This window comes from Schistocerca nitens, chromosome 9 (assembly GCF_023898315.1).
Source record: "Schistocerca nitens isolate TAMUIC-IGC-003100 chromosome 9, iqSchNite1.1, whole genome shotgun sequence".
NCBI lineage: Eukaryota > Metazoa > Arthropoda > Insecta > Orthoptera > Acrididae > Schistocerca > Schistocerca nitens.
Window position 1 is genome coordinate 8,597,936 of NC_064622.1, and position 10,706 is coordinate 8,608,641.

Below are 10,706 nucleotides of genomic sequence, written 5' to 3' on the forward strand. Positions count from 1 at the left end.
TGATATTTCCACAGAAATTTTCATCTCCTAACAAACATTTGTTTAGAAGTTAAATTTAGTTTTAAAAATGTTTTAATATAACGAAATATATTCGTAAAAATTTTCATCCCGTTTCACCCTCTTAGGGGTTGAATTTCCAAAAAGCACTGAAACACTCATTTTTTAAATTTCTAACCGAGAAGGCAAACAAGGATCTTCGGATATTTAGTTTAAAAAATGCTTTCGTAATGAAATACTTCCACAAAAATTTTCATTTTGTGTTTAATCCCCTTAGGGGTCGAATTTCCAAAAACACTGAAACATGTAATTTTCTGTTTCTAACCGAGAAGTCAGATACAAGTTTTCATAGATGTAGTTCGAAAATTACTTTAGTTGTTCTTTACTAATGATTTCTTTTTAAACTTTGAACCATTATTTATACCTCAGTTGCAATAAATTTCCAAAACTACCGAAACTTGTATTTCATATTTTCTGACCGAGAAATGAAATACCAGTTCTCGTAATTGCCTTAACAGAGGCATATTTTCAAAAAACCTTTCATCCCTTACTTCACCCCTTCACATCTTAAACGATACCTACAGCATAAGATCAACACCCTCTCCAATTTCAAGTTTCTGTTTTTAGCTGTTTGGGATGGGCGATGTTAAGTTAGCCAGGCAGGATATTTCCTTTTACGTATAGAGACAGCAATCAGTATGTTATGTAATAATTTGCTGTTCTTGGAGATGTGGTTCGTCTAATGCATCTTAATGAAAGTCTGTTTGTACCGTACATTTCGCTTATTTTTATTTGTGCAGCATCTTCAGTGGCGGTTTGTGATCTTGTTAGTGCATATGTGCTGTCTTGGAGTTCTACTTAGTTGCTCTGCGTATCCAAGATGTCATGTTTTCGGCGTTTTTCGAGCAAATTTTGATTTAACGGCCCACTTAAACTGTGCACTGTGTTTTGGTCTGGTGCACTAATAAGATCACAAATGCCTATGAAGATGCTTCACAAATAAAAAGTAGCGAAACGCCTGTGGCGTAATACAAATAACCTCTATTTAGTACCGAGCGAGGTGGCGCAGTGGTTAGACACTGGACTCGCATTCGGGAGGACGACGGTTCAATCCCGCGTCCGGCCATCCTGATTTAGGTTTTCCGTGATTTCCCTAAATCGCTCCAGGCAAATGCCGGGATGGTTCCTTTCAAAGGGCACGGCCGACTTCCTTCCCCATCCTTCCCTAATCCGATGAGACCGATGACCTCGCTGTCTGGTCTCCTTCCCCAAACCAACCAACCAACCTCTATTTAGTTGCATTAGACGAACCACGTCTCCAAGAATACAGTAGCAACAAAGGAACGACGGAAAACACATAAATTACTGATAAATTTGTTAGTTTATTAACACATAGCACATAATAACACAAACCTTAATACTCCAGTATTTAACAGAATAGATCATGCACTATCGCAGCGACTCTAAATATCAATACTGTGACCTCTGGCATCTGATTTTAATAGAACTGATACACGTGTCGAGTCCATAGCCGCGCGTATATCTTACCGACACCAAAAACGAGCTCACCAGTCACTGCTGTGCGTAGTTTAAAAACAACACTACTTGCAGGCGTCACTGCGCTGCGTATGTTTACCGAACAAGGTTGGAAACGTTTCACGCCCACGCTTATTTCCATTACGAAACTGACACTTTCTTGATGCCCCAGGATCTGACGGACTAACAGATCCCATCTTTTAGTCATGTAGTACCATACATTTCCTTTTTTCTGTATTCTATTCAGTGCCTCTTCATCAGTTATTCGTCTTTCTCCCGTACTTCTGAAGAAAGCGTCAGCATCAGTTGCACTTTCTTTTTTTATTTCAAACCGCAACCAGTTTCAGTCACCAAACCCGTTATCTAGTGGTATGTACGCAGTATCAAACGACAGAGTTAGTCAGATGGTAAAGAACGTAGCAATCAGTATCATCAACAACAATTCAGATACACAAATTTCCAAAACAATTCATCCACAAACTTCATAAAAGAAACAAATTAAAAAATAATTTAGTGGGTATATTATGTAAACTAGTTAGTTTGATGTTCCATTTGTACCATAAATCGTAATGATGTGGGACGAGCCATTTTACATTCACAGTGGAAGTTAATTTGCTGAACATTTACAGCTTTTGCATTGTTTATGTAAGTCTACAAATGCGAGTTAGTAATTCCTAACCGACACATTTACCCAATACAATAATAGAAATTCTTCTACAGTCTAGAAGGAGTTGTCAAGCAGAACTTTTTCGGATTCTTTTCAAATTTTACTTTGCTGTCTGTTAGACATTTTACGTATATCACTGGGTAAGTTATCAAAAATTTTAGTTGTGCTAAATAATATTCGAAAAAACTTGTCAACAAACATCATAAACACATCATAATAACACTGATACACTATGAAGTCGGTTACAATCTAGGAAATCGACGTATGTCTCTGAAAGTACAAGTCAGGCGTCCTGACAGCACACACGACGACTACCGAGACGTGCCAGGAGCTACATTTGAATAGTGGAGAGCCACGTTGCAAGTAGGGCCTGTAAGGGTCAAGTACATAAGCAGGCAGAGACGAGTAATGAGATAAAAGCTGACAGAATGATTTAAAAGTAAAAGTGCAAAGCAAACTGAAATTTAAATGACTGACAAAGAAGTATAGAAAGTATTATTACGAAAGGAGGAAGCACAGCAGACGACACTCAGAGACCCTATGATGAACGAAATGTCGATTGGAAACCAACGATAGTAAACAAAAGGAAGCCACAAACGATATCTCTGCATGCAAACACGATACGGCATGTAGCCGTCAATAACAGTGAATGGGCCTGCTGAACTATTTAATGAGACGCAACAATGCTAAAAATCATTACATTATAATACATCAAACACATCCGGATGGCATCCTGGAAAATAATACTTTTCAGCCTCTTTTCACCATCAAGTTATTGTGGTACACATTGTTGTAGATTTGAGTTTCCTCAGAAATATCCATACGGCTACCTTTCTCCATTTTAAGCAAAATTGTGTAGTTATTGGCAGTGTTAGTGATACTGTGTCACTTTGAAATTACGTAAGAAGCGATGGTAGATTATGTCTTCTGCATTTTTCATCTCTGCTTCTATATCCTCTTTGAATTTAGATTTAAAGTTTCTATTTGTTTGGTCAATATAAAAGGCGTTACAATCAGCGCAGCAGATTTTATAAAAGCGTGCAAATATTTTTTCTTTTTTCGTGTTTTGTACAGGTAGCTGACCTAGGGTGTTATCGGTTATGAAGGTGAGTCTAACATTAAATCTGCGAAGCAAAGCGCTGAGTTTATGAGAAACGTCCCCATAAAAGGAATACGCGATGAATCATATATTTTCTGCCGCATCACCGCTAACAGCGTAACCTCTGTTTTGAAGAATCTCAAATTTAGAAATATGTATCTTACCAGCTATTGAAAGATGGTAGCCATTTTTGGAGGCAATTTGGCGCAATATATTCAGTTCTTTGTTAATCTTTGCATTATTAAGGCGTCGCTTAAGAAATCTGCTTACCATTGATTGGAAAAAGGCTTTCTTTTGCTGCTCTGTGTGAAAAGAGTTCTGCGAAATAGTTACATCAATTTTTATAGGCAAGCGATAAATTTCAAGCGAAAGGCTTTGATTGACTTTAGTAATGCATAGATAAAAATTAATGGACGTATTGCTGATGTTCTACAGGAAAGTGAATATTAGGATGAAATTCGTTCGTCTAACTAGCTAACAGATCAGTGTTGTTCACAGATCCTAGATACAAAACAGAATGTCGCCTGAATATCTTTTGTAGTCTGTAATAAATACGGGAACGTTTCTTCCAAATTCCTTGGTTTGCTTTGCGGGTTTAATGTCAGATTTAACATCAAAAAGGATAATACACTAGGTCAGCTAATTATGCACAACATTAAAACTAAAAACAATAAATTTACAACTGCAGACATTTATAAAATCTGCTGCACTGATTGTATTACCTTTCATATTTGCCAGACGGGCAGAAACTTTAAAACTAGGTTCAAAGAGCATGCAGAAACAGGAATGAAAAAGGCACAAGACAAATATAACTATGCTTCTCAATTCAGAACGAGACAGTGTCACTATATTGCCAATAACCTCGCAGTTGTGGGTAAAGCACCCTATGAACATTTACGAGGAAACTGAAATCTACAATCACAATAAGAGTGATGTTCTGCACTAACGATAAAGCCTGAAAAACATCGTTTTCCTTTATGTCTTTTTTATTATGCATGCTTGTCAGTCTCTCAGATTTCCTTTGTTTTGTACTTCATTTAACTTTTCAAGTACTCTGTCAGATTTTATTTAATTATTTACCTGTGCTGCTTAACTACCTGCTCCCGACAGCCTGTGCTTCTAACCTGTCTCTCCCCTACTCAAATGCCTCTCCTGGCACGTCTAGGCAGTTGTCCTGTGACCTGAGGACACCTGACTTGTAAGTTCAGGAGACATAGGTCAATTTCCTAGATTGTAATCGACATTGTAGTATACCTGAGATATTACGGTGTTTTTATGATGTTTCGTAACAAGTTGTTTTTCAACATTACTTAGATTATGTAACATCTATCCATTTTAATAGGAGACAAGTTCGCACTGGGTTGCTTTTTAATTTATTGCCTTTATAAAGTGCGTGGACGAGTTATTTGAACATTTGTGTATTTGATTTGTTGTTGATGATGTTTATTGCTACAGGTTTCACCATTTGACTAGTTCTGCTGTACTCTCTTGTTTGATGTTACGTATAAACTGCTAGACAATAGCCTTTAAGGTCTAAGCCGGTTGTGTCGAAAATGAAAAGTGCACCTGATGCTGACATTTTCTTCAAAACCACTGCGATCGTTGTGAAATCGTCACCAAAAGTCCTACATGCTAGAAAAGAAATTATTCGTCTGGAGCACCACATTTCAAAAGTTTCTTCTGTTCTCTTGTCCGAATTGTCTATCGCCCACGTTTCACTTTCATATAAGGCTACCCTCTACATAAAAACCTTCAGAAAATAAATGAATTTTATCAATAGTTGATGCTGTTGAACTCCCTGACTGTTCCTTTACAGGGTGTAGAAAATTTTACAATATAAACATGTACATGAATGTATAAACACCTGAAGATGGGCGCAAGCCAGAAACCGGTCGTATGGCGAATAAATAATTTTTTATTGTGACTGGTAGCGGAAATTTTTCTACACCCTGCTTCAGAAAATAATTCCTAACACTTAAATTTTTATTCGGTGTTAATAAGTTTCTGTTTTTCAGCAACCCTTTTCTTCTCACTGGGAATTTATTATACCCCTTCTACTTGTTTCATCGTCAGTTACCTTGCATCTCCTGATTTAATTTGACTACATTTATTTACCCTTGTTTTACTACTGTGATATTCACTTTATAATCTCTCCTCGAGACACTATCCATTCAATTAAACTGTTGTTGCAAGGCCTCTGTCGTCGCTGACAGCACTGCAACGTCGTCGGCAAAACAGCAAAATACAGTCATGGTATATATTTCGATTTCAAGATCGTAAACAGTTAAGTAGATGGCGTTGTAGAGGGTGTTCGTGAATTTACGCACATTATACACGTCGACGTGTGCCCGTTGTTGCGATGAGAGGAACCAGTGCGGCGTGCTGAAGTATTTTGGGTGCCGGCACTCGGGCGTTGCAGCGCGTGTGGCCGAGATGCGTGCGGCGGAAGCGACGCGGCCGTCAGCGGCTCGTAAGCGGTGCGCAGCACGCCCGCTGTGCGTACACGCAGTGGCACGCGCGCTGACGGCCCGCTGCTTCCTACATCCTGTACACGGCCGACCCGGATGAACCGCAACCGGATTACGTTTGGAGGAGAATACTGGCTTAATTTCTGCCGTTCGCCGTCGGGCGCTGGTGAGCTCCTCGGTCTCCAGAGGCGACTACCTGTGTAGCACGTGATACTGGCGCACCACGTCGAGGGTCCCACAGTCGGACTGCCAAAGTTTTCCAGGAAAAACTAACCTTTAGCGGCACTGAAGTGAAAATAATAATAAATGGAAATCACCAGTTTGCTTTTGTTCTACAATATGTTATGTTAACACGAAAATAATAATACTGTTTAGGGTTGGGCGTGCGTGATATAAACATTGCTCTACAAACGTTAAGGACGAGATAGATAAAGTAACACAACGTACTAAACTCCAGACGTTGAAACATGTAATTGTTAAACCACTTCATAAGAAAGATGACAAGACAGACTTAAAGAATTATCGTCCAATTTCCTTACTGACATCATTTTCCAGAATATTCGAACAAGTTATGTACTGGAGAGTAGTCGCACACTTAAGCGAAAACAATTTACTTTGCTGGACTGAGAATACTATTTATACATTCACTCATCAAATTGTACAAGCCTTAAAATAATATTGTGTCGACAGTTGATATTTTTGGTGATATTTCCAAGGCGTTTGAATGTACAAATCATGTTATTCTCTTAGAAAAATTCAAATTTTATGGATTTAATGGCTTTATGAACAGATGGTCTCAATCGTACTTAAGAGACAGAATGGAAGAGGTTATGCTGAATAATTCAATGTCGGAAAGGTGGAAAGTTTTAGCGACTGGACGGGAGAGAGGGGGGGGGGGGGGGAATATCAGACAGCGAGCCCCGCAGGGTGGACCGCTACTGTTTCTCATATATGTGAATGACGTTCCACTTAACATACAACATGCAAAACGGGAAGTTATTGCAGACGACACTAGGCTGTAATAAATTCCATCAGAGAGAAAGTAACAGAAGAGTTGGTGAATGATATTTTCCAGAAAAGTGTTAAGTGGTTCTCTGAAAATAGACTCTCCCTAGATTAAAAAAAATAGCACTCTACATCCTTATCGAACACTACATTCTGTTCTGTAAAACAAATAGAGTCATGCCAATAATGTAAATTGATGTAGCACATGAGTCTGAGTCACTAAATACAGTAGAATGCTCCAAACTTTTGGGTGTAGATATTGAAGAAAACTTGGAGTGGAAGAAGCATATTAATGAGCTTCTCAAACAACTATGTTCGGCTACTTTTGCTCTTTCCATAATTGCTAATCTTGGAAACAAACATATCAGTTTCCTGACATATTTTACAAATTTCCACTCAGTAGTGTTGTACGGAATAATTTTGTGGGGTAACTCAACACTTAGAAAGGAAGAGTTGATTGCATAAAAACGATCAGTAGGAATAATGTGTCGTGTTCACCCACAGACATCACGCCTCTTCAAGGAACTAGGCATTTTAACTGCACCACCACACTGCATGTACTCGCCAATGAAAAAACAATAATCCATCACAATACGAGCGGAACAGTGACGTCCGTACCTACAACACTCATTATTAAGGCTGCCAGTGGCTCAAGAAGGAGTTCAATATGCAGCAACAAATTTTTTTTATCATTTTCCCAATAACATAAAATACCTGACAGGTAGCGAAGCAAGTTTTAAATCTAATTTAAAATCATTTCTCCTGGACAACTCCATTAACGAATATCTACTTACAAAGTGGTAACCAGTAACAAAGGGTAGTTGCATGAGTAGTATTATAAATTGTGTGTTCATTAACGTTAACAGTAATCGTGTATACGTACCTTGTAAACTGATTGGTTCCACATCATTTCAATAAGAGAATCGTTCAGATGTAACTAACTAACTAACAATTCGATGGAAATGAATGAAACTGAAAGAGCATTTGCCAGAGGTCTGGCAGTCGTGCACAGAAAACTGGATGTCACACCCGTCAGGTCAGTGTGATTATAGCGCCAAATGGGACTGACCCCGCAACGCGAGGTAGTTGAAGGAATGGGAAAAGAAAGTGTGAGTCAATCAGCGGGTAGTTACCGTGCACTGTGGTGCTGGTGTCCTTCATTACGACATGGCCCGAAGGCAACACTTGGATGCCTTCATATGGGGAAGAGCCATCGGGAAACTGGAAGAAGGGCGAATTGTTTCACATGCATGACGAACCACAGGCACTGCTGCCCAAGCGAGAGGAGGTGGCCGACCACGGCCAATTACAGCAGCAGACGACTGCTACATTTTGCAACAAGCAAGAAGCGACCCATGCCTAAAAGCGCCTGTAACTGCAACCAAATTTAACGGGACGGGTAGGCACGCAATATCAAGCTCCACAGTGGCACGGAAACTGCATGGGGGTGGTCTCTTTGCCAGACAACCAGTGCGTTGTGTTCCGTTGACACTCGCGCATCGGCGGCACCCTTTGCGGTGGTGTCAGGAGTAAAGAGAGAGGACCAATGAGAAGTGGGGCCACGTGCTCTTCTAAATGATTCTGGACTTACCCACGTATGGCGAGTGATGGAACACGTTATGGAGCCAGGGATATTGTCGAACATGACCGTTTTGGTGGTCCAGTTGTTATGCTGTGCGGAGGCATAATGTTGCATGGAAGTACTGACCGCCAAATCTTTGAAAACGGTAAACGCACCAGACAGTAATATGATGACACTGTTTTCTTTCCCCAGTGCCTCTTTTCAGTGGTGCATTCGGCACTGACTTCATCTTTATAGATCATAACGTGCGATCGTATGGAACTGCGCAGGTAGAGGAGCTCTTGGAACGAGATTCGACGAATGGACCGGTCTGGCCCCTCCCTCGACTTAAATCCCATCGAGAACCTGTGGGACGCGTTGGGGTGACGTACACCAACACATCCAGATGCACCTGCGACCGTCTAGCAGTTGTTAAACGCGCTGGCAGAGCAATGGAACGCCCGACCGCAAGACCTCTTACCATCTTCGTGACCAGCGTGGGAGCAACGTGCAGAGAATGTATGGCCATCCGTGCTCATTATACACACACTGTTACGAAACATTCCCAACTTTTCTAATGTCCAGGGCATCACCATACACCACGGTGACCTCAGTGTAATAGAAATGTCATTTCTATTAGTCTCACTGCGTATTTATTTTGGTTACCTTCTGTGATATACTGTAGAAATTCTATGACTGGTTCAAAGTTTAATCGCGCTATGTTATTTGGAAGTGACTAATCATGCGAAAGCTACTTTCGTCCTTAGGTTTTGCACTCCACTGTAGTATCTTTAAAGTTGTGGGATGAGTAGGTGATAGACAAAAAATTCTCCTTTTTTTCGAACATTTGAAAAAATCAGTATTTGTAATTCGACCTCGTTAAACCACATTTTATGCATTAAAAATTTGCACAATGGTTTTATTTACATGTTCTATTCCATTATGATGTGCTGTGCCTTTTATAAACTTGAGCACAATAGTTTACTTTACACTGTTGAGAAAGCTCCTCTAAAATAGTTTGTTGATATAGTCTCGTACCAAACGACGCATGCCGTTAAGTGTAATGCTTGGATAACCCAAATTCTCCCAAAATCTGACAGTCATTTGTAAGGATTGAGGTTAGTGATGACATAGTTCATCTAGTGTCATTTTGCGACATTGTTTACGAAAAGTAAGTTTGTCTTTCATGTTCCAAATTTTTCGTGTATTCTTTAATGTTTAACCTATACGGATCAGCGGCCTTGCCGCTGTGGTAACACCGGTTCCCGTCAGATCACCGAAGTTAAGCGCCGTCGGGCTGGGCTAGCACTTGGATGGGTGACCATCCGGTCTGTCGAGTGTTGTTGGCAAGTGGGGTGCACTCAGCCCTCGTGAGGCAAACTGAGGAGCAACTTGATTGAGAAATAGTAGCTCTGCTCTCGGAAACTGACATGCGGCCGGGAGAGCGGTGTGCTGACCTCATACCCCTCCATATCCGCAACCAGTGTCGCCTGTGGGCTGAGGATGACACGGCGGCTGGTCGGTAACGTTATGCCTTCATGGCCTGTTCGAGAGGAGTTTTGGAGTTATTCAGATACGCCAGTGTCCGTATTTTACTCTGCGGAAAGTTGCAGTGTTGTTTGCAGCACAACGTATAGTTCGTCTTTCCCGCTCCGTCACTCACCCCATGCTTGCCCATGTGTTGGGCTTTGGCAGGTGCGGCCTACTTCTTCCATTGCAGCTTCGCCCCCCCCCCCCCCCCTCCCGCCCTCACCCGTACTCCGTCCCCCAGACTTGGTCAGGATGTGATGTGGCGAAAAATCTATCGATTAGCCATTCCCAATCGATGTATCGTACCGTTTTACTGGCTGGCATAGTCCTATGCGCGAAATTTTGTTCTATTGTGAGTTCTAAACTTAATAAATTTATACTAGGCGGTCATTTCTCGCTCCAAGCTGAAGTAAGTCATGGGAGTGAAGTTGTTTGTATTTACGAGTCGACTGTATGGAATTGCCGAAGTGATATAAATGTGGGGACATGAGAATGGCTGGAAGGAGCTATCGTGTTTGGACGTGCCCGTGACCGCACCGCGACCCAAGTTGCCCGATTTGTTGGTGTATCAACCTCGACCGTCCAACGTGTGTGCTACAAATAGCAACTATTTAACATTGCTCCTAAAAAGGTCCTAACCGACGGGAACCGAAGATTGGTGTCGTGCCTTGTCAGTGACACTCGGTTTCAAACCGGATGGGAATTGCTGGTCTCAGTGAATGAACATCTCAACCAATTTCGCGAGCGACCTTTGAGAAAGTGAACGATAGGGGTCGGGAATCTCGAAAAAGGTCGTTCCTCACAGCGGCACATTAAGCTGCACGTGTGTAGTGGGCCAGACAG

At 41.1% G+C, this 10,706-nt stretch overlaps 1 pseudogene; it reads left to right on the top strand.

The window, feature by feature from the left end:
- Window positions 1–9,564: 9,564 nt before the first annotated feature.
- LOC126204689 (5S ribosomal RNA) lies at window positions 9,565–9,682 on the top strand (annotated as a pseudogene).
- The last annotated feature ends 1,024 nt before the right edge of the window (window positions 9,683–10,706 follow it).